Below are 26,329 nucleotides of genomic sequence, written 5' to 3'. Positions count from 1 at the left end.
CTTTTGTTTATTTATTTAATTTTTTAGAAATGACAAAATAAATGCTTTTAAAACATTCTCTTATTTTAATTTCTCCTTTTCAAATAATCAAAAAGTTTGTGTAATTGAAGTAGGGGAAAGGTGTACGAGATGATCCCCTGGGGCAAGATGATCATTTTGAATTTTGGAGAGCCTATTAGCGCCACCTTTTAGGCAAATACGGTAATACGTTGCCAATGACATATCTATGAATCAGTCAAACTGTCATGACAACACGCGTCATTAAAAAAATTCTATTGGAAAAAATAAAATTTCATACTTTTGATCTAAGGTAAGCTTAACTTTGGGCTTAGATAACTTTTGTTGTAGTAGCTGAAATTCCATGTTTCTTGTACTCACGGCTTCAGTATATCTTCAACTAAGTGTTATGATTAGTTTTATGGAATAACAGAGCTCGTAGGTTAAGTTACGAACAAATTACAAAATAGTGGCATTTGGGGCAAGATGATCCCTCAATCGGTGTACAAGATGATCCCCCCTGATTACCATGTATTTCGCCTCACCTCAAATTGAATTATCTAGTATTAATAAAAAATTCAATTTTTCTCGCTTCTTATATGTTTTTATTATGAAAAATGACTTATCTAAAATAAAAAGTTGACATCTACATCTATTTTATTAATTTTCTCGTTGTAGACAATGCCTCGTAATTATAAAATAGGAAAACGAATCGTGGTGAGTGGTCAAAAGCGTTTATGGCCTAAATAAAGTATATTTAACATTGATACACTGTTATTCCTTCAATTTAGACTCCTTTTCCAATAATTGGGGTAAGATAACCCTACGGATCATCTTGCCCATACCATGGGGATCATCTTGGACACCCCGGTGTCCAAGATGATCCTTTTGTAAGGTTTTAGAAAAATTAAATTTAATAGTAAAATATTAATTAGCTGCAAATATTTCAAATCAGAATAGTTAGATAGATTAATTATCTAGTAGTGCGTACAAAAAAAACTCGAATATGTTGATTTTTCTTTGAATAATAGGTTTTTTCCCTTAGGGGGATCATCTCGTACACCTTTCCCCTAAATAATAGAGTAGAGTGGGTCAAAAAAGCAATGTTTCTACATTTGACGATATAAAATCTGAATTTATGTTAGAGATTTTTCTAATCTTAATTGAATGGTTAACAAGGAAGCAACTGAGTTTTAGGCTAAATAAGACACAGAGATTTTACCACTGTTTTTTAAAATATTAATCACAGTTTATTTAGAATGAAATAAAATAATTTGATTTAAGATTTAACAAATTAAGATTCGCGCAGCATACTGCCTTTAAAATACACACAATTACAATTCAACTTGACCGACGCTAAAAACAATTTGCAAGATTTGGTTTCCGTAACGCACGACCAAACTCTTAACTCTCCAAAAGGGCTCTGCCCCGCCAAAGACTATCAAACCTACTTTTCCCTCGCTTACCAATAAGAAATCCCGCGTAAACTAAATTTCCAAATTCCGAATAATAAACTAGGAACACCGGAAGTATAAAATATTTTAACTACGAAAATTTAAATTCTAACAATCGGTCATCCTAAACCTTAGTTGGTCCTCCAACTTACAATTCCAATTTACAAATCCAAATCATAACGCAATCAACAATATTGCAGACGTTGAGGTTTATTTCGCACTCGCATACTCCGTCTTACAACTTCTCCATTCAAATCAGACTCTTTCAAAACATTACACTCACTTACAATCGATTTATTATCATCACTCGAACTTTCCGACTCACTCAAACTATCCTCCGAACTTACAATTTTAGTAGTATCAGTAACAACCTTGAAATTCTCATTTTCATTCTCATCCAAATCAATTCCTCGCCAGAGCTTCAATTGGTTAACGTGAATCGTAGTTTCAAAACTTTTATCTCTAAAATCATTTAGTTTTTTAACACGGTAGGTATCATTTAATTCGGGACTAATAATAACAAAAGGTCTACCAAAAGCCGATTGAAGCTTTGTAGAGAAACCAGTAGCAGTGGGGTTTCTTTTAACAAAAACAATATCACCCACATTGTACTTGACCGTTTTGTTTTTATTTTTATCGAAATACACTTTATATTTTTCTTGCTCGCTAATAATATTTGCACGAATTTTTTCCTGAATTGAACTAGGTGACTCATACGTTTCATTAATATGAGTAATTTCACGAAGATTTCCCTCATCAAATCGAGGTGTGTAGCCCAAGAGTGACTCGAAAGGGGTTTTCCCGGTTGATTTACTTACTGACGTGTTAATATCTCTCGCGATTTTCTTTAAATATTTATCCCAATCTTGATTTTCATCACTACGAGTAGCAATTTTTACAATCGGAATAATGGTTTGATTTAAACGTTCAACCAAGCCATTAGCTTGGGGATGACGACTCGAAGTTAACGTGTGACGGATTCCATGCTTTTCACAAAATTTTTCAAAAAGATCCGCGGTAAAACCCGTACCTCGATCAGTAACTAGACGATAAGGAGCACCAAATTGATTAACTAACTCCTCTGCCTTTTGAACTGTCACTCTTGCGCTCACATTCGATACCGGAAAAATTACAATAAACTTTGTCAAATTGTCAATAAATCCAAGTACATATTTATTTTTACGAGATGTTGTTGGGAACGGCCCAACATGATCGCAGTGAACAACCTCGAACGGTTTTCGACCTGGAGGGATCGGGTGCAATTCACCATCCTTCCGACCAGCTTTACGTTTCGCCAATAAGCACTCAAGGCAATTTCGAATATGCATTTTAATATATCGACGCATGTAAGGAAAGTAATAAAAATCTTTTATTCGATCAATCGTTTTATCTACTCCTAAATGACTATGTAAGTCATGATATCTAATTGCAATAGATTTTCTCATCGATTTGGGAACAAAATATAGATCTTTTTCTACAGAATTAACTACATGCCTTTTAAACAACAAACCCTCACTCAACTTCATGTCCTTCACTCTATCTCTTTCTAATTTCGTTCGCTTTGATTCAGATTTTTGGAGAATATTTATTATTTCGTTTATTAATGGATCGCTTCTTTGAAACATAAGAATCTCATCCTCCCAAGTTTCTATCGTCATTACTGTTAAACTTTCTTCGCAAATGGGCGCTCGTGAGAGAGCATCAACATGTTGCATTTTCTCGCCAGGAGAATGTTTAATTTCAAAATTAAATTCCGAAATTTCGCTTAGCCACCTGGCAATCTGCGAGCTTTGAGTTTTCCAAGCGTTAATATTGACTAAACATCTACAATCAGTGACAATAACAAACGGTATACCGATCAAGAACGGACGAAGTCTTTTTAACGCCCACGCAATTACCATCAACTCTAAGCGACTAGAATGATACTTTGCCTCGATCTCAGTAGTTTTTCTACTAATAGCATAAACCATACGTTTTTTCTCATCAATTTTATCCGCCTGTAAAAGAATAGCCCCCAAACCCACTGCAGATGCATCAGTATGCAACTCAGTGATGGCTGCTTTCGGGTTATAAACCTTTAAAACTGGTTTATTTACCAAACTCGCTTTTAAACTATTGAATGCCGTTTGTTGACTATCAGACCACACAAATTGTTCGCTATCTTTCAATAAATCTGTTATTGGTGCTGCAATTTTCGAGAAATTTACTATAAAGCGTCGAAAAAAACTTGATAAACCGATAAATCTTCTTACATCATGTTTAGACTTTGGAATTGGAAAATCCTGTATTGCCCGTACCTTTCTTTCCCCTGGTGAAATCGAACCCGCACCTAATGTATAACCTAAATAGTCAACTTGCCGCATACCAAAAGAACATTTTTTTAAATTCAACGTTAGTCGAGCGCTTTTTAATAATTCTAAAACTTCCTTTAAATTTATAATTAGAGTATTCCAATCTCGAGCATGTATACAGATGTCATCAAAGAACATAAACGCGATTTTATTTCTTCTAGCAATACCTAAAACGCGATCAATTAATTTGGCAAAATACATGGGGGCATTCGACAACCCAAACATTGCCCTCTCAAACTGACCAGTTTGAGTTTCTGTAATAAAAGCGGTTTTTTTCTTCGAATTTTCCTCTAAAGGCATCTGTAAATACCCAAGCGCCAAATCTAATTTAATAAACAATTTAGCGTCGACTAAATCTTCTAACAAGTCGTCAATATTCGGTATGGGAAAATGAAAAGGTATCGTATTTTTATTTACTCCTCGATAGTCCGCGACCATTCTAGGTGTACCGTCCGGCTTTCTCACTATAAAAGCGGGACTAACAATTTCGGCATTCGTATCCTTAATTAAACCCGCAGCTCTATATTTTCCGATTATTTTATCTAAATCCGTTCGATCCTGAGCATTTAAACGGTACGGTTTCACATGAAAAGGTTGTGCATCGTCTTTCCATTTAATTTCCATTTCTAAAACGTTCGTACAACCTATCTGCGATTCATCGTCCGCAATACAAACCAGATATTGGTTTAAAATTCTAAGTAATTCGCTTTTCTGCTCACTCGTGACTGTCACATCTGTCACTACCTCACTGTCTTCGATTGCCTTATCTCTCCCCACTCGAACTGGAACCCCTTCTACCGTGCACACCAAATCCCCTAACTTCTCTCCTACTTTTAACGTCAGGTCTTCACTTCCCATATTCGCAACGGGCAAATGAATATCACCTATACACGACTTTACATTTATAAAATTAATCGTTCCCGCCTCTAATTGAATTTCCTCATTACTGTAAACTCGCGACACATTTTCTTCGTTTTTTAGATCAACTATATCAACATTGGAAAAAATTAGTTCATTTCCTACACGTTCGTATACTAAATCAAGTGACTCCGTAAACGGTCTTCCCAAGATAACGTCAAATTCCTGAGCGGTATCCGGAACAATTCTCATTTCTATTTGTTTTGGTTTTAATTTATCTAATTGAACTAAATCTCGCACAACACCAGGCGACCAAACTTCACTTGATCCGAATCCACCTAACTTTGACTTTACTGGAATCATTTGAAAATTCGAATTTAACACTGTGGAAGCTCTCATTGTACATACGGAAGCGCCCATATCAATTTGAGCTGTCAAAATTACATTATTAACCCGAATTTCACGAACAAATTTAGAAAAAGATTTATCAATTTCCGACCTGTTTACTAATTTTACTTCTCCCGAAACTTCGTTATTTTTATTTTCAAGTAAAAGAGGACATCGAGGCGCTATATGACCCGGGGTATTACACTTATAACATACAATTTCACGTTTAGGACTAGGACAATTTTTAATTAAATGACTCGTAGAGCCACAACGATGGCATTTTCTTACCGATGATTTTGATGACTCAAACCTGTTTACTCTCTCTGCATCCTCCGACGACTTCTTTGAATCAGCTACTCCTCCGGAACCAGGAACCACCATAGATGACGCATTTCCTTCTGCCTTGCGACCAGCAATACGTGATCGACGACGACTGTCCACGCTTTCGAATCTCAACAACTCCTGCAATATTCCATCGGTGGAGTTGAATGTCTGCACCATAAGATGCCCAGCCGCTTCCCTCAGCCAGAGACCAGCTGCAATCTCGTCTCGGATCTCGTTCACATTTAGTTGTAATTTCGTACAGAGCCAAACCTTGTCGTGAAAGTAATTTTGAATAGACTCTCTAGGACCTTGAACTCTCGCCATCATCGTCTTCAACTTCTCGGGTTTACTCTGAGATATTAAGAAAGTTGATTTAAATGTTCGGACAAATGCATTACAATCCTGAATATCTTCTGATTTCGTTAGTAACCATTTGAGGGCCGCTTCTCTCATTCGAGACTTCCCAATGCTTAACGCCACGGCATCACTCCACTCGTGAATAGTTTTGGCACTTTCAAACTCCTCAATCCAAACTCTCGCCTTCTCAGGTTCTTCACTCCCCAAAAATTCACTAATAACACTTCGAGGATCCGACAGTATTTGTTGTACACTGCCACCTTGCCCTGAAGTTGATGTCTGAGGTAGTGATAATGTTTTTTGGAACTGCTGCAAAGTTTGTCCAATTTGAGTCAATGCCTGCGCCAAAACATCTTGTGAGCCAGCTGATGCCGCAAAACTCTCCATATGTTGTTGAGTGCTGCCCTCTGTTAACGCTCGTTGTAAACTCGTGATTTCGTTTCTCGATTCCGCCAAACGTCGGTCATGTTCGGCTTTTTCCTCTGCTCGTCTTATCTTCTGCCTCTCAACTTCCGCCTCAAGCCTTTTCGCTTCCTTCATTAACGCGTCGAATTTTTCCTTGTCCGCCATTTTCCTCGTTACAATAGTAGAGTTGTAAAATTTTCGCTGAAAGTCCTCGAAGTTATCATCCATGAATTTCCAACTTAAAACAGGAACTTTCCACTGATTTCACATTTTACTACACTTGCGTATATTCCTCTAGCACTGTTTTCTGCTTTGCAAGCCACGTGTGAACTTCAAACCACTTAAGACTCTTGCACGGAAATTTTATCTTTTTTTGTAACAGAAAAATAATTTAACCGCACAACGGTGGATTTTTTTGAAACAATCCCACTTCTGAATTTGTTAGAGATTTTTCTAATCTTAATTGAATGGTTAACAAGGAAGCAACTGAGTTTTAGGCTAAATAAGACACAGAGATTTTACCACTGTTTTTTAAAATATTAATCACAGTTTATTTAGAATGAAATAAAATAATTTGATTTAAGATTTAACAAATTAAGATTCGCGCAGCATACTGCCTTTAAAATACACACAATTACAATTCAACTTGACCGACGCTAAAAACAATTTGCAAGATTTGGTTTCCGTAACGCACGACCAAACTCTTAACTCTCCAAAAGGGCTCTGCCCCGCCAAAGACTATCAAACCTACTTTTCCCTCGCTTACCAATAAGAAATCCCGCGTAAACTAAATTTCCAAATTCCGAATAATAAACTAGGAACACCGGAAGTATAAAATATTTTAACTACGAAAATTTAAATTCTAACATTTAAAATTTTTTTCTCGAATTTTCAACTGGAACATGAAGTTTACTTATTAAGCTTGAAAATCCTTGTCGAAAATATTTTTTATACACGGAAAACAATAGTGTGCTAAAAACACACATAGCGAACTGTTGCGTATATTGCACGCACACTACACATGCACCATGCGAAAATAGGATGGATTCCAAGCAAATCACGCATGGTAGTGTGCGTGAATATACCCAACGTGCGTGCAATATACACAACAGTTTCGCTCATGTGTTTTTAGCACACTATTTTTTTCCGTGTACAACTCAGGCGTATTATGGTCACTTTATCTACCTGTACAGGCGCGTACTAAGTTCCCCCTTATAACCCAGCTGTCAATAAAGAAACCATTATAGCCCTAGGGAGATAAAGGGTACATTATTGACCGCTCACAGGTCAATAAAGTACCCTTTATCTCCCTAGGACAATAATGTTTACTTTATCGACCAGCTGGGTTATATATGGGAGAACTTAACATGCACCGGTACAGGTAGCATAGAGTAACCATAGTACGCCTTTGTTGTATAAAGCAAAGTATGTAACAAGGGAGGTAACCTCGTTTATAAGAGTTTTACGAAAGCACTGCAAGTGGCTTTTTTGTACCACCTGGTGGGGGGAAAAAGCCACCTCAAGATTTTAGCAAAATATATTATTAATTTTTGTGTTTTTATAGTTTTCCTTTATTTATGTGGCAAGTAATCTTATTTTCAAAATATTTAAATAAATTTTAAAGAGTTTTTAGCAAGCAAAAATGAATATTATGTTAAGTTTACCAGTTTCCCAGTAAAAGAATTCGATACACGGACCGCGGAGTTCGTATACGAGCTCGGTAGCTCGTATGAGAAATATGAGAAATCTCTCATACGAGCCTTTTCCGTAATGAGAAGTGTATAGATGCTTGTATACGAGGTGACTTTTAAAGCATTTTTCTTAATATAACACTATTTTAAAGTAAATGTAGATAATACGTTAGGCAGCCCGTTATGACACTATTCAATGAATCAAACCCATATGTCATTGATTCAACAGCATTTTTTTCTCCGTGTAGTTCAATTTCCAAAAATTAACATTGTAAATATATTAACATTGTAAATTATTAACATTGTTTTGAGTATAGAATAAAAATTCCTGAAGTGACCCCCCCTATTTTCGTAAAGTTGCAAAATTTTAAATAAGTATTTGTATTTGAAAGTATTAGTATCTGGTAATATTTTCATGGAGTAATTTAAAAAAATTTAAATTATTTATAATTTTTATTGTTACTTAAAGATTTTTTAACCCTTTTAATAAAACAATTTTAACTGAATTTTTGCATAAATTGAACAAAAATTTATGGTTATATTAGTGAATAAATGTATGAACTTTCGAATAATAAAATAAAAATTTTTTAAAATTATTTTTTTTTATTTTTTTAATAATTTTTTTATAAACAAATACAGTTTTAAGTGCTTTCTACAGGCGATTAAAAAAAATCTGTCCGCGCAAGCGCGGACACATTCTCATCCGCGCTTCGCGCGGGGGCTTGCATCGCTCGCAAGTTTCAGCGCGCCTCGGGGCGCGCGAATATTGATCGTCGCGCTTCGCACTCCGACGACTATTTCGCACGTCGTGCTTCGTGTGTTGTTGAGCGTTTCGCGCGCAAATGGCTCGCTTCGCTCGCAGTGGTCTGCAATTATTGTGCATTATTTGTGTTCTTGTTCTTATTTCCTATTATATGTTTCATAAAACATTTTTTTTTTGTTAAAGTTACTACGACTTTAAGGATTACATTCTCATCACATGTTTTTGTTTGCTGATGATTGCGAGATTAAGTGGATTTAATATATTTATTTATTTTATATTTATTTATTTATTTATTTATTTATATTTATTTGTATATTTTTGGTCTTGATGATTAAAATTGTGAAGTTATTTTTAATTATACAACTCTCTTAGCAGAAACATGATTTGCAGAAGCAGATAAAATATTCTTAAAGTATTAGTATCAAGTTTTTTGTGTAGTGTAGACCGGAGCGTAATGGCTAACTTTTCACTCTTTGTTGATTTACTCGGACATTTTTGTTTTAATTAAGTGTTTATCTCCTAAAAAAGTTACTCTGGTATCTCAGCTTTCTTTTAAAAAAACGAACGTCCCTATATTACTCCCCAGTAAAAAAAACTAATTCAAACGGATTGAAATGAATTAAGATTTTTGGTAGAAAGCGGGATTCATTCAAGCTTTTCGTATATTCGATTGAATTCGATTCAATTTGCCTGAATTTGTGCAAACGAATTCGCATTCGAAAGAAATGGCCAAGGCATGCATTGAATTCGTGTTGGCGAATTAAAAAAAATTAAAGGCCCCAAATTTTGTCCATTGAATTAGTAAGAATAGAAGATTTGGGATTTCAATACAGTTTGACGAATTCAGGAAAATTGCAACATAGCTCCAATTCGTATTTGTCACAAAGCGGGATTCACTGAAGCTCTTTGTGAATTCTTTTTAATTTATTTCAATTAGTTTTTGTTTACTGGGTCTTACTTTTTTTTCTACAATGAACGTACACTTCGTAGGTATCGTAGGTTGCTCTTTATGCATAGCGTGTTGCATTAGCCAACACGCCCTAGGGGTACTTGAGAAAAATTTTGTAATTTTTATCAATACAATAAGTGTGAATCAAAAATCTCAAATTGACCCTCAAAAAATGTTTCAAGCTTAAAACGCGATTATAGTTTCTTTTTTAAAGTTATTTTAAAAAAATTAGAACGAAAAAATAAAAATTTTGAAAAATGCTTTCATATGTGAAATACAGTTTTTCTACTATATTTCTTACAATAGTGATTGAATAATAAATAATCAAACTTTGTAGAAACTTGCAGTACATCAAGTTGTCTTTGGAGCGAAATCATTTCGATTTACGATTTTTAAATAAATTACAATTATTCATTACGCCCCTTAGCCATTATGTCCCATTCCTCCTATAAACGTGATTTGTAAATATAATATCAAATGTATAATTAAAAACATGTAAATCCGGATACAGTGGATGTGATAGTTTAATTCTTATAAGAAAAACTTTAAATTTACTGAAGATTTAAAAATGAACAATTAGATAAATTTTCTGCATGATTTTTTTAAAAGAACGTCCAAGTGCCTAAACTTTCGGAAGAGCCTTCCGGCAGGACGCGCCTCTGCACATTACGGCGTCTTGTCGGCAGTACGGCAACCGTGCTTCAGAAAGGACGAAATTTATTTTTGTAAAGAAATATTTAAACTTTATAGAATATTATAATATATTATTTTATACATAATTTATTAAATATATAAACAAATATTGTTATTATATGTTATTTTGAGCTTAAACAATTCACTTAGAGATTTTGAAAAAATCGCTATTTTTAATGCTATACAAATATTTGAATAACTTATAAAATAGTAAACGTTTTCTAATGCTTCTCTTCTTATTTTAAAGGTCATTTTCAACAGTATCAGAATTACTTCAGTTATTAACGTGTATTCTTTGCTTAAAAATTGTAAGCAAACCAAAGTAGGATACTCAAATTAGAACAAAATAATAAAAAGTAGCACATTTCAAAAAAATTTTTAAACTAAGAAAACAAAAACAATCTTCTAAAATTTACCCGTCGTTTCAAGAAGCAAAAATAAATCACCTCCACTGAGATGAGACAAAAATTTGAAAAACCTTTAAAAAAATTAAGTTTTTTAAAAGTTATCGTCGGAACAAAGTTTTTGGCTACGGACAGACGGAAAGACAGACCAACAGACAGACGTAATCGCCGGACCATGTTTTTTGGATTCAGGGCACCTCAAAACGCAAAGATTTCATAAAATTAGCAAAAGTCAATTTTCCACCAAATCTAATACCTTCTTATGTGATGAGAATGTAAAAAACCATTTCCAACAAGATAGAACCAAAAATTGAAATGTAAAAAAGGGTCAGACCAGCCCAACTGTATTAAAGAAATTTCATTGATTTTCTAAAATGTTAAAACTTTTATGAATATATTTTAGTTATAACATTTTAGACAACATTATTGTGTCTACACGGAGAAACTTTTTCTTCTAATATTAAATATATTTGGTTATCTTTATTCTAAAAGTACGTTAGAATGTGAGGATTTTTCGTGCGTTGTGCTAATAATTTCAACATTAATACGAAAATATGATAAGTTCGTTATATATTAAGCAACCTTCGGTGTACAAAAATTACTATCTGCATTAGAAATAGTCTTATTTTTCTTTAGAAAAGAATAAAATGCTAGTTTTTGTTTGTGAAATAATACGGTAATTCTAACCTTTTTTCCGCATATAGATAGAATATATAACAGACATTCTAACGTAACATACCAATTTTGGAAGGACTGCGGGCGGACTTAACCGATTTCGCCCGAGCATCACCGAGTCCATCACCTGACGTCGCGAACTAACCCTAATGTTTTCGAAGTTGAAATTCACACGTGTATGAAAGAAAAAAACCTTTTATTAATAAACGTGAATGTCTCCTCATGCCAAATTAAATTCAAGAACTGTTCCTCAATATAACATAATTTTTTTCACGACTTTTACTTATTTACATAATTTGATTAGTAAGTTATTTTAAAAAATGCTCTCTCTCGAAGGCACATATTTTTCCACTCGTTTAATATATGGGTGATTCTCCTGAAAGGGACCACTTCACGTGTCTCCAACATGAGGTTCATTATTTAAATTAATTTTTCATTAATATTTTATCAAGTTTAAATTTTTTGAAAAATTTATTTATAATCTACGAAGATTTATCTATCTTTATATAATCTTCTATTGCTTATATTTAAATTTCTTCCTATTTAAAAAACATATTTAATTTTGTCATCGAATTTTGGTTAAACAGAATGTATATTTTATAATTATATTTTAACGTATTTAAACAATTTCAACATATTTATGATATATATCAAATTAAAGTTTAGAATATAAGAATTATTTTTTACTTACATTTGTTTAAAATAAGGTAAAAAAAGTTATTTAAATTATTAATTAAAATAGTATTATCAATGAGAGTAAAAATTAAATTCATCTCCGAAGCCTCATTTTCTATATAATAACATCATATTTTTTAACGTTTTAAACATAATATGTAATCGATGTGAAAATATTTGATGATTAAAACTAAAAATATTTTTTAAAAAATTGTAATATTTTTAAAATTAGAAAAAATGAGAATTTTTTCATTAAATTATCAATTCATCTCCGAAGCCTTTTTTATATTTGATAGGCGTTTTCTTTTGTTTTTAATTTTTTAATCATTGTTTTGAAATATTTAACCCTCAAATTAAATTATTAATCCTTAATATGAAACGAGTAGATATGCAAATTAGGTAAAGAGAGACAGTCTAATGTTACTTATCCTCGAAAGAGAAAGAAAGCAATAGCGTTAGATTTTCTGCGTTATAAACAGAGACCGAATTATGTTATTTCTATTTGGAAAGAGGAAGAAAGCAATAGCGTTAGATTTTCTGCGTTATAAACAGAGACCGATTTATGTTATTTCTATTTGGAAAGAGGAAGAAAGCAATAGCGTTAGATTTTCTGCGTTATAAACAGGGACGAAAGGTCTGCTCGAGTACCTGGCCTATTGTCTAAAGGGTTTCTTTCAACCAGTAGGCAGTCTATTGAGTGACCAGTGACCAGTGAGCAGAGAGAGAGAGAGAGAGTTGCATTGGTAGTCTATTTTATACTTGAGTATATACATATATACACTGTAAAAAATTTAGGGAGTTAACGGACTCGGGAGTTTGGAGTGAAATTTTTGGAGTTGAAAATCAACTCCAAAAGAGAGTTAATTTCTAACTCCCTTCATTCAACACCCGCGCGAGTTATTTTTTCATTGGGGAGTTAGCATTTGGGTGTGAAGTTTTAACTCTCTTTATTTAACTCCCCTGGCATTAACTCAACAATGGGTGCCACTTTTATAGAATCTCCTGGGAAGTTAAAATTTAACTCTCTTTTTTTACAGTGTAGTTACAGTTTATTAATAGATTTTCGCATTATATAATACAGAAAAATAAAAGTGCAATGTGAAGAACACTTTTTTTCTCTTTTCAAAATTAAAAGACGAAAAAAATTTTTGTGATTAAAAATAAGGATAAGGAGGTAAGTTTTTAAAAATTGTGTAAAATACTACTTTTTAGTGATATAAAATGATTTTTCTTTTTTGTAATTCAGAAATGCAAGTAATAAATTAACACTTTCCCGTCTAAGTCACTAACATTATCTACTTTTTCAACAATTAAACTTGTAAAGAAATTTAAATAACTTTATAGAATCATTTTAAAAATTCTTGATCTCGTCCTTGAGTTTGCCTTGTTTTATTAAAAAATTAATATAATTTCAAAAATACTTTACATGGTTTAATATTTTTTTAATAAATCTTAAACCAGTACCCAGTTTTTTATTATAAAAAAGTTTATGTTGTCTTAAACAAAAAAAGAATACTTTTTGTTTCAGTTTAAAATTAGAGTCTTGAAGGTAATAAACAGGTGCCATAATAATAAGGTGCCAGTTTCAGAATCATGTTTTTGACTTATTTTAAAAGTAATTTTGATTAGTGATTTTTAACTTCAAATTCTTAAAAATTGGTAAAAATTTATAGCTTAGAGTGACCATCTGTACTGTTAATTTCAAAGTATTTTTATAATAGTATTTAATGTTAAAATACTTGAATAAAACTAAAAATTACTTAAGGGGGGAAACCACATTAGGCGTCTGAAAAAATGGATTTTTTCTTTTTTGCATAAATTGTTAGTTAAGGTATTCAAAAATAGGCATTTTACGTAAAATGTCCTAAGTTGAAATTTCAACTTCTTGAAAAAAGTTGAAACTCGAGGAATTTGTTGTTCTATCAAGTAGAAATGTGACCAAAAAAATATTTTTGATTTTTTCGAAAAATTGGAGGGGGTAGAGGGGGGTAAATTTGACCAATTTTGCCAACTAAGGCTACTTTAGAATATTTTTCTGAAAGGTTTTTTCGTCCTCTTTCCAATGGTATAATTTATTTTTTAATATTTTAAAAATTTACCCTAATTTTTGATAATTAATCATTAATTTTCAATTTCCCAAAAATCGGTCCGTTTTTTTTAAATAAATTATTGCAAACGAAAGCTGAGGTTTTTTCCTATCGGCATGTAAATTTTCAGAATGCCCTTTTTTTGTTTTTGAGTTATTAAATTTCAAAAAATAAATTGCGTCCCGGGCGCCTCCTCTCACGCCGGTTACCACGCGGCTCAGTGCAACCGCGACGCAGCGCGCTGAATTTATTCTTTGAAATTTAATAACTCATAAACAAAAAAAGGGCATACTGAAAATTTACATGCCGATAGGAAAAAACCTCAGTTTTCGTTTACAATAATTTATTAAAAAAAAACGGACCGATTTTTGAGAAATTGAAAATTAATTATTAATTATCAAAAATTAGGGTAAATTTTTAAAATATTAAAAAATAAAATACACCATTAGAAAGAGGACGAAAAAACCTTTCAGAAACATATTCTAAAAAATTTTTCCCATTACAAGTATGTTCAGAAAAAATTCACAAAGTAGCCGGTGTTAGCAAAATTGGTCAAATTGACCCCCCTCTACCCCCTCCAATTTTTCGAAAAAATCAAAAATATTTTTTAGGTCACATTTCTTCTTGATACAACAACAAATTCCTCGAGTTTTAATTTTTTTCAAGAAGTTGAAATTTCAACTTAGCACATTTCACGTAAAATGCCTCATATATAGTGTTGGAATAGCCGATTAAAGTGTAATCACTTTAAAAAAAAATTTTTTGTATAGGGGAAAATCTCCAGTTGTGAGACGGGTTTTATTTTTGACCCGTAAATTTTAAACGGGTAAACGAAATTGTAAATAAAATACACCGTTCGAAAGGTAACAGAAATACGCAACTTTTATTTAAAGAAAGTATGGTGTTTCGATGAACTCAAAAAATTTTACGATACATTTTCCGAGCACATCGCTTTTGTCAAATAAAAAAATGTCTCCAGTTGTGAGACACTCATTAAAAATTGCTAAAATTTAATAAGTTTGACATAAAACGTTATGTTTAGTAGAAATAATTAAATATATTAATTATATATATTATTATATACTAAATAATAATATTTATTCGCCAAAATATGACTATCAAATAAACACAATTTAATAGCTTTAACAAGAGCATTAAAATTGATTTCTTCTAAATCAATTGACTTTTTTACACTTGACATGCCCAAAAATACTAGAAAAAAAATAAAAACAACATTTAAACAGTATGCCTGCAAAGTCGTATTTTTTATGCTGCCCAGATGGGTGTTGACACCGTCTCACAACTGGTGATATGCTATGTCTCACACCCAGAAATTGGCGCTATTTTGAAAAAGGAAAATTAAATTATTTTCAACCGTAGATTGGAACAATGCAATATTGCATCACAAAATATAAGGAAAACACTAAAAGAAAATGCATTACATTTACTTTTTCCAATTAATTAACTTGGAAAAAAAGTACTTTGCATTTATTAAAAAAACTCTTTTTAGTCGATTATCACACACAGTGTTGGTATTTAACAAAAACAGTTTATATATCCGCTTCGGCGTACACGAAAAAGTTGGCTCATATAAAAAGAAATGTTTTTATATAAACCAATCGGCTTTTTAATATTGCATGTTAAAAAAAATTGACTGTCTCACAACTGGAGGTGTCTCACAACTGGAGACTCTTCCCTAAATATCAATTTTTGATACTATTTTTTTAAATGTGTTTTTCTCAAAACAGGATTATTAAAATTGCCGTGCAGTGTAGCTCAAAAAGTTATTGACCGATTTTAAAATGAAAAATTGGAAATTTTTTGTTATTAAATTTATTATTAAGTGAACTAAACTTGAAAAGAAAAAAAAAATTTTTAGTACCTTTTTTAAAATAAAAAAGTTGCAAAAAAGTAGGCAAAAAATCAAATTTTTTTTTTTTAAAGTAGTGTCAATTTTTAATATTTTCACTTAAAAGTTAGTTCACTTAATAATAAAATATTTATAAAATATGAATAAACTTGATTTTTTGCTTTCGGACAAAATTTGTGGGCTCAGGACTGCACGGCAGTCATGAACTCCGGCGGAGCAGCTCTATATGCAATAGCTCCCAATTTGGAAGATTTTTGATATAAACGCTTATAAAAAATATAAGTTACAGTTAAATATATGAACAACATAGTGGAAATGTTTTATTTCATTCAAAAAATTCTTACTTTAAAAAAAAAATTCGCGAAAAACGGCAAGAAACATTTTATATTGTAAATGTTTTGAAACAGACAATTTTTGTTTTAGCTTGATACTTTTTTAACTAGAAATGGCCAAGCATTGAAGTTAGGATAATACATAAAATTCTGTCATGTTTGGCTTTTTTATTTACATATTTACTTGTAGATTTTAATGTTAAATACTATTAGCATAAATTAATACTATTAACATTAATTGTATTAAAATAAACTGAATGCTTATTTCAGCATTATCCAAAGAACATTAAAACATGTAAAGTATTTCCAAAATTATATTAATTTTATTAAACAAGACAAAGTCAAGAAATTTTTTAATGATTTTGGAAAGTTAATTAAATTTTACTTTTAAGTTTAATTTTTGAATACTTATATTGAGTTTTAGTGTCTTAGACGGGAAAAATGTTAATTAATACATTTTGCAAAATGAAAAAATTATTTATAGCACTAAAATGTAGCATTTACATAATTTTTGCAGATAGTGAACAATTAATTAAAATTGATTTAATGAATGGTAATAAATCATTAATTAGAGAATAATTTAATCCCAACAAAAAAAATCTTTGATGTTTTAATATAATGGGTTTTGACCCAATAAGGAAAAAAAATTTTTTTCCCAATAAGGGAAACTTTTTCAAAAAACATTGTATTGTTAAAGTAATTTGGTGTTAAAGTTTTAGATCATTTTATTTTCATGTTATTATTACTTTGAAACAAATAAAGAAACCGCTGCCAAGTTGAATATTTTTTATAATTTTGGTGCGCTCATTTCATGAACACTTTGCTTCCTCATAGAGATAATAATAATAATAGGAAAATATATGAATAACTTTTTATAAATATGGTAAAAGTGATTGAATCTTTGGTCAATCAATGTATTTTTAAATACCCTACAATATAGTTATAATAGTTTAATAGTTAAACAAAAATTTTCAAACCGAAAAGTTGAGAAAATGTCATTTTCCACAATTTTTGGTTTTTAAAATACCAATAATTTCGAAATTTATTATCGAATTAGGTTCAAATATAGGTCAATCGAATCGTTTTATAATGCTCTACAAGTTGGTAACGATAATTTTAAGATTACTTCTACATTTTTTAACAAAATTTTCAAAAAAATATTTTTTTCCAAAATTTATGATTTTTAAAAGTTTAATATCTTCATTAATATGGACGAAAAATGTTCAATTAGAACTCAAAAGATGCGTTTAAAAAAACTCTACAAAATTATGGAAAAACATTTATAGGTGTCCTAACATTTTTTTAAAGTTATGGGCAAAAAACGTGTTTTTGGAAAATTAAAAATCCAAAAAAAATTTAGTTAAACTTTATTAATCTATCACAAAGTACGCTCACTTTATGTCCGCAACTCCTGAGGTCAAATAACATAAAGATATATCAAAAAATCGAACTCGAAGAATTTTGGTAATTTTGGTTTTTTTTTCCTCTATGAGGAAGTAATAATTAAGTAATTTTTTTTAATAAAGCTTAAAGTCTATACTTTAATGATAAAATAAAGGGATTGTTAAAAAATGAAATTTTAAAATTGTTATTAACAATTCTTTAAAACAATTGCAAATTCAAGAATGTTCTCAATATTTTGAGAAAATTAAATTACCCTGTATTGATGTGCAAAACTCCAAGTAATTTAAAAAAAATTTCGCCTGTATTTTGGCAGAAAAATCTACACAATTTCTATAATATAGAAGGTTACTGATTTTTCTCTTTTTAAATTAATCCTTGGAGTTTGTACATAATTTTTCAAGTCATTTAATCAATATTTTATTTAGACATTTTTAAAAAATGATAATTTTCAATGTTTTACAAAAATTTTAATGACTTCTAAAATACTGAATGCTTTTTAATGATTTTAGGCTTATTTTAAAGGTGATTTTCTTTAGAATGAGAATTTTTTATAGGCATTAACGTGTAATTTTTTATAGAAATTTCAATTCGTCAAACTTAGATTAAAAAAATTTAAAAATTTTTAAACAATCTTATTAACAGAAAAATAATTATTAAAATATAAACATATGTTTTTATTAAATTAAGATTTAATGTAAGGTTACATTAAGGTTTTATTTTGTGTGTCAAAGGACCAGGAGTGGGCGCGCAACGCGCGCCCTTTTGGTTCTAGTTTAATAAAAATAAAATATACAAGCAAAAAGTGCAATAAATTAAAACATAACAATTTATTATTTAAAAAAAATATTCCTACCGAGTTTTTTTACAAAATAATTAATTTAAAAGTTATAATTAATTATACTTAACCTCTAGAACACATGATAGTAAAATGTTCCTGGAGGTCTTATTTCTGAAAATTAATTTTGCGCAACTTATATTTTTATCTTTAAACATTTTCTAAACTTATTTATGAAAGAAAAGTAACAAAAAAAGAATAATTTGATTTTTTGGAAATTCAACCAAAAAAGGGTCCCTTTCAGGAGAATCACCCATATAAGGACGATTCAGCTGTGTACTTCTAACGAATCGTGCGATCTTTCGGTTTCCGTGACCAATCGTCGTGTCTTTACTTGCGTGTGCGTGTGTGCGTTAATAATATAGGTTAGGTTCTTACGTCGTGTTAAATATATTTACCTACAGTTACAGTGACATACACTAATGCCATCTACCATCAGATCCAAGTATCACTATCGTCTCTATGAGTATCTATAGACAATTAATTTGTTGTGTTTCTTTTTAATTCATGGCTTTCCCAACTTTGCAAAAATTATTATTTTCTTTCTAAAACAACATACTAATTTTCGTTAGTTTCCTTATGAAGAACTGTAAAATATATACTGAATGAGTGTTTTTGATAGTCTCAATAGCAATTTCTATAACCTATGTCGTTTTTCCCTTGAATCTAACCTAACATACTAAAATGTCTCACCAGTTTTAAGAATTAGTGGTATTAAAAGTTTCTCCGTGTACAGACAGACACTTTTTCTAGACCATGTTTTTCAGGCACAGAGTACGCTAAAACTTCGAGATTTCATGAAATTAGCGAAAGTCAATTTTCGACCAAAACTAATACTTTCTCATGTAATGAGAATGTAAAAATATTTTTATTTAAAAATAAAATTTTTTTAGTTCTAGATAAACCGTTTGGCTAAACCTGCCCAAAAACTTAAAAAAAAAAATTCATAACTTTTTTGTTTTTTGTTGTACAAAAAAGTATTTACAGGAAAAGTTGTTTGTTTTTTCTCAAAATTTAAGGAAAAAAATATAAAATTTTTTTGAAAATTGTTAAAAATAAAAATTTTGAAAATTTCGAAATTTTAAAAAAATTCATAACTATTTTGTTTTTTGTTGTACAAAAAAGTATCTAAAGAAAAAATTGTTTGTTTTTGTTCAAAATTTAAGGAAAAAAATAAAAAAATATATTTTTTTGAAAATTGCCAAAAATACCAAATTTTTAAAATTTTGTATTTTTGTTATTTTTTGACGAAATGAGCTGTCCAACGAACTCAGGCTGGAGTCCCATGGTAGCGTTTTGCGTTGCGTTTTGTAACTAGGCAATGAGTGCAAATAGAGCAAACATATATCTGTATTTCTCTCACACTCAAGGCCTAGTTACGAAACGCAACGCAAAACGCTGTCATGGGACTCCAGCCTTACGTTTTATTAGAAATATCGAAATACGATAAAGTAATTTTTGTAACTAAAAGTCTCTCCGTGAAAAAAATGGTTTTTAGAGAAGTGTCTGTCTGTCTATCTGTAGAAAATTTTGTCGTCACGATAACTCGAGTAAATTTTTATGAATCGATTCGCAATTTGGGGGACTTTTTTAGTCCATAAAAATGAAGCCTAAGGGTGGAGTCCCATGACAGCGTTTTGCGTTGCGTCGTAATGGGAGAGAAAAAGACGCAAATATACGTTTGCTGCATTCTCTCTCATTACAACGCAACGCAAAACGCTGCCATGGGACTGCGGCCTAAGGCTGCACGGAAAAAATAAGTTCAGCAGATTTTACGAAACTAATTTCGCACTAGCGGATATTTAAGATTCCTTGACGAAGTTTTTCAAAAACCCAGAAACTTTCACTACTTTAAGCAGAACAATTTTCGAGAAACTGCAACCAGTGTTGTAATTTATAAAACAAGCTTGAATGTAGAAATGTTTGGTATTTTCTGGTGAACATTTTATCAGAAAATAGTAAAAATGTTTCGTGCAATCTAAAAACGCGTGGTTTGAGTTTTCACTTCGCTATCTATCGTGAATTCTCGAACACAGAGTTTCGTAAAATTCTATACGGGGTGTACCAAAAGTCGCGTTATAAATAGATATGTTGAAGCTTGTCTCGTCGCGTCGGTATTAACTTGTCTGCTGTATATAGAGATAATATGTGGAAGGAAAAAGAGAACTGCTTTACCTGCCGGTAACATTTAGATAATTGTTTTCTTTTACGTATTTCACATTTCATTGTTCCAAATTCGTAACATTTTTTATGTGATTTTGTAATCCAAACTTTTAATTATTATTAATTTCTTTTAATTTACATTCCAATAAATTTTATAGTTTATCATAATATTTACCGATGACAATAAATGTACATATATATTAATTTCTCAAAATTTTAATTAATTCTAATTTTTATTAGTTTTAACTGTTATTACTTCAAATTTTAGACAATTTAATATCAAAATTTTTTGAGTTTGAATTTAATTTTGAAAATTTTTTTGCAATTTATTTATAATTTAAAATTAAGAATAAAATTATTTTTTAAAAATTGAAAAATTTTATAGAGATTTTATAACCAATTATAATTAAAAAATGTTATTTTAAAAACTATAAAATATTTTGTATAACTTTTAAAAAAATGATTTTTTTAAAAATTAATATTCAGTATGTTGACATTTCTCACAAGCGCAGTTTTAATCTCCTCAGTTAGTATATAAAGAAACTCAATTCTTTCATCTACAAGTGCGAGTTATATTGTATGTGCGTTGCGTCAGAATTCGTTTATATGTATGCGTATTTCCGTTAAGTTAGTGTCAGAATAAAATAAGCCAATCCAAGCGAACCATTGCGTTGTAGAGTGCAGTCACATGTGTCGAACCAATCATCTATCTCCTATAGAAGACGAGAAAAAATGGTCTTGAGAGCTCATTGGTACATTAAGAAATTCTTTTTTCTGCTGTATTCGTTTTTTTCTCCGTGAATATTTTTTTCCGTGGCGCATGCGCTTCTGGCTAAACATTTTACAAAACTCTTGAATTAGAACGTCCAACCGATCATTTGTGAATTCCATAGAATTTTTTTTGAGTTTTCGAGAAACGCAGTCATCATATATTACTATTGATTCTGTTTTATCTTATACTAAACTCCTCTCCGTATCCGCTATTCCAAAATTAGTTTCGTAAAATGTACTAAATTAATTTTTTCCGTGTGGAGTCCCATGGTAGCGTTTTGCGTTGCGTTTTGTAACTAGGCAATGAGTGCAAATAGAGCAAACCTATATCTGTATCTCTCTCACACTCATGGCCTAGTTACAAAACGCAACGCAAAACGCTGCCATGGGACTCCAGCCTGAGGCCGCAGTCCCATGGCAGCGTTTTGCGTTGCGTTGTAATAAGAGAGAATGCAGCAAACGTATATTTGCGTCTTTTTCTCTCCCATTACGACGCAACGCAAAACGCTTTCATGGGACTCCACCCTCACTCATTGCCTAGTTACAAAACGCAACGCAAAACGCTACCATGGGACTCCAGCCTAAGAATTTAGGGATAATCGAGGTATAGTTAGAAGAATTCTAATAAAGATTATGAAATTACATACTCAACGTCACTTTTGGTAATAAGTCTCAAAGTTTTTTGAATCTTTTCTAAGGCTGAGTCTCCAATAGGTGCCAATATGCGTGTGCAAGTGCCAGTGCCAGTGCCAAACCCATTTAAAATGTATTGGGGATTGGCACTGGCACTGGCACTTGCACCTACATTCGTACCTATTGAAGATCAGGTGACGCTACATATATATAGCATATATAGGGTAGGAGTATACAAAATGCGTTACTAGGCACGTGTATATACGTATATAATACATATATGTATATAAATATATACATGATTTATTATAATATTATTACACAATTCAATTGTTTAATCACTAATAACTTTTGAAACGTTTTTAACAAAATACTTTCAAGACGATGATGACGCTCGGTTGTTCGCTGAGTGTTCGCCTAACATTAACTGCCCTATATTAAAGAACCAGTTGAGACTAGTAGAAATTGAACATGGATCTACTGGTGTCAACTTGCTTTCCAAATTGAAAAACTTTTCCGTGTAGCAATTCTACTGGTTTTAACTTGGAAATCCTATTTATGTAACTGAAACGGATATCCAAGATAAAATTGAAATGGTTCTATCTTGGATTGTCCTCTTCAATTTTTGTTTCGACTTGTTTTAACATGGATTTCCAATCTTATCATTTCTACTTGTATTTCCAAGTTCGCACGTATTACAAGTATCAGCTTGCATTTCCAAATACAAAAATTAAGTTCAAGTATCTACTTGGTTCAATTTAGATTCTCGAATACTACATTTCACTTGTCCTGTCAAATTAAAAATCAACAAGCTTGAGTTTGGAATTTCCAACTCTAAATTTATATGTTACAGTGAAGGATTAATGCCATCTTGGTTTAATTTGAATCATGGATGCATTCTATTTGGAATTTCAAGTTCAAATTTAAAGAGTTTGATTAATCGCTAATTGGAATTCATAAAATTGTCATTTTTGCCAATTGTTATTTTATAAATTGTTATTTTTGCAAAGAATTATTATTACAAATTTACATTTTTACAAATATTTATTTTAGTTAACTGTTATTTTGCAAATTTTATTTTTGCAAACTTGCATTCTTCGCAATTGACAGTTTTACAAATTGGTAGATACTTTTGCTAATTGTTATTTTTTGCGAAACTGCTTTGTTGTGAATCATTATTTCTGCTAATTGTTGTTTTGCAAACTTTATTTTTGCGAATTTGCATTTCTCGAATTGATATTTTTATGAATTTGTTACTATTGCTATTTGTAATTTTGTGAATTTTGTAATTTTATGAAAATCTGTAGTTCATAACAAAGCAATAAAACACTTTTAACCTTTTTTTTGAAATTTGAAATTTTTGTTATTTTTTTGCATTAACAAAATATTACAAAATTTAAAAAAAATTAATAACTCAAAAGCCGTTTACAATAAATTAATGAAACTTACACTATTTACACAAAATTGTTTACTCTTTTAATAGAAAACATTTGCATGATTGTTGTGGAAAATTCAGTCTTTCATTTTAAAAAAATGTATTAAAAACAAATAATAATTGTAACGTCTAGACTGAATTTTCCACGACAATCAAATTTTTCCCATTGTGGAGTGGACGCGCGTTTTTAATAAAAAATTCGTTATGTACATTCCAAATTGAAAACACAAAAATTTTTTATTAGGGGCTTCAAGAAGAGACTACTGAGTATACCTCCTATATGAGTTTTATTGCAATTGGAGGAGTAAAACACATAAATAATTAAAATTGTTTATAAAATTGTTATTAAAAATATTCAAATTTACAATCATGCAAATATTTTCTTTTAAGAGAGTGAAAATATTCTAATAAAATTTAGTAAAACTTCAAACTGCTTACCATTTCAGAGCGTGTTAGTATTGAAAATAATACAGTATCTAAAATTTTTTTACATTTAATAGTATTCAAAATAGTGGGTTTACAAATAAAAATATCAGAATGTATTATAAATAAGTTCCATATTCTCGTATTTGCAATTGTCTTATCATCAAATGATATTCTTTCTAAACTTTTATACTAACTTCTGTTCCCTAAAAATTATAATAGTAGATAAAAAAATAACACTAATTATTATTATAATAAGAACTATCATCATCGTACCTCGATTATCCCTAAATTCTTACGTTTTAATAGAAATATCGAAATACAATAAAGTAATTTTTGTAACTAAAAGTCTCTCCGTGTTGGAATCAGGGGGTCATGAAACGTAAAGATTTACCAAAATTAAACATTGATCAAAATCGCACAAATCCAAGACTTTCTCATTTTTGATGAGAATGTAAAAATTTTCCTAAATATTCTTTAGAATGTAGGTAAACAAGAACTAAAAAGAAATCTTAATGCAAATGAAAAGGTTTTTCATAATTTGACTACAGTAGAACCCGGTTAATACGATTCTGTAGGGATACCGCGCTAAGAATGCGTCTTATGCGGGAAATAAACTTTATGTCTTTAATGGCAGGGACCACCATAAATGAGCGTCTTAAGCGGGAAATCGTATTAAACGGGATTGATAACACAGTGGAACACCAAAAAATGGGTTAAGATTTGACTATAATGGAATGAAAGTACTACCCCAGCAGAGTAAAATCCCCAAAGGATTTTGAAAAATTAGCTGCCGTTTGATTTTCATTGTAATTTTAAGTTTTGATAATTCAGTAATTTATTGATTCGGTTTTTCTCAATTTTTTAAGTTCACACTACCCGCAAAATATTATTATATTTTTTTATTTAAATTTTTACTGAAATTAAAATTAAATAACTCTTTTGAATATTTAAACAAAAAATTTTACTCAAGTCAGATTAGTGTCTATTAATTTCGTTTTGGAAACTAAAATTTTAATATTTTAAGGTTTGTTTTGCGCAGAGCAACTCAAAAATTAAAATTCCAATAAAAATTATATTATTATAGATACAACATCCAAACTAGAATCAAAAATTGCGTATTACCTAATAGTATTTATATTCTAAATGGATGATAAATCGGTTTAATAGTTTTTGAATAAAACTCAAATGGCTTTTCTACACCTTGGATTTTTCATCCCACTCTACTCTAATAATAATAATAATTTTGAATTATAACATTTTAGATTCTATACTTTTCATAAGTCTACTTAAAATAAAGATTGTCACATGTAACATGGCTTTCGCGCCACAATTTTGCTTTTTTGACAGCTACACTTTAATAGTTTATTCCAAATATTGTACTTTAGAATAATAAAATATATTTAAACAATGTGTTTTCTATATTTATTATCGTTTTTAATAGCTGGTGTCGTTCACTGCTAGTGTCGACAACTGTAACTACTCTAATTTAGAATTTTACATATAACAATGATAAGTTAAATTTTAAATTTGATTTAGTGAAAGCGTAAAAAACTTAATTTTTAACATTTTAAACAATTAAAAGTTGTATTTGAATAAAAATTAATATTTTCTGCCAATAAAAAACTATTTACATAACATAACCTATAATTTGACAAATATTTCTTATTCACAGAAAATTTAAAGTTTTATTGAAATAAAACTTTAAAATGTTTAAAATTAGATTGTTTACCCTTCTACTAAAATAAATTTAAAATTTAATTTGTCTTTTTCTTTTAAAAATACAAAATTATGACCTTGGACTAATTTTTGTTTTGACTGTACAATAAATTCTTTCTTAAAGCCATCTAGGACTCAAAAACGAAGAATGATGTTGGCTGACACTTTTTTCATTAAATGAATAAAATTTTTAATAGAATAATTTATATTACCTTATAAATATAAAAAGTAATTTGTTTAACATTTATATCTTTTTAACATGATTTTTGTACCTATAATCAACTTCTAGAGCTTTAGTTTTGTTGACATTATTATATATATATTAAATATACAGAAAAAGGTAAGGTTAGGCTGCGGTTACACCTCTGCAGGCTGCCTGCCTGCGCAGGCAGGAGCAACGAGAGTAAAGTCCAACGCACAATAGGTTCGCGAAAGTCGTTCGCGAACGAGACGCATGAGATAGACAAGGACACAAATATATCTCTGTTCTTTTCTAACTCATGCTTTGCGTTCGCGAACGACTTTCGCGAATCTATTGTGCTTAGGCCTTGAGGGAGAAGTTTGAAGTCACTGACTCTCTTACTCTTGTACGTTACCATGACAACCTGCAGGCAGGCAGGCTGCCTGCAGAGGTGTAACCGCAGCCTTAGGCCGCAGTCCCATGGCAGCGTTTT

The 26,329-nt window shown here is 30.6% G+C and overlaps 1 protein-coding gene across 7 annotated transcripts in view; it reads right to left on the bottom strand.

Moving 5' to 3' along the window:
* The window catches only part of LOC122500710 (sorting nexin-17), a 379,406-nt gene extending 353,363 nt beyond the window's left edge, over positions 1–26,043 (bottom strand). For 5 of the 7 annotated variants that reach the window (XR_006301507.1, XM_043609777.1, XM_043609770.1 and 2 more), the window contains exon 1: positions 25,868–26,043. The gene's annotated coding sequence lies outside the window, so the exon portion shown is untranslated. The remainder of the gene's footprint in view (positions 1–25,867) is intronic. The other 2 variants (XM_043609771.1, XM_043609774.1) reach the window with 2 other exon arrangements.
* Between the last annotated feature and the right edge of the window lie 286 nt (positions 26,044–26,329).

This window comes from Leptopilina heterotoma, unplaced genomic scaffold (assembly GCF_015476425.1).
Source record: "Leptopilina heterotoma isolate Lh14 unplaced genomic scaffold, ASM1547642v1 Lhet_190, whole genome shotgun sequence".
Classification (NCBI taxonomy): Eukaryota; Metazoa; Arthropoda; class Insecta; order Hymenoptera; family Figitidae; genus Leptopilina; species Leptopilina heterotoma.
Note: the sequence above shows the minus strand (reverse complement) of the source record. Positions and strands in the feature narration are given on the sequence as shown.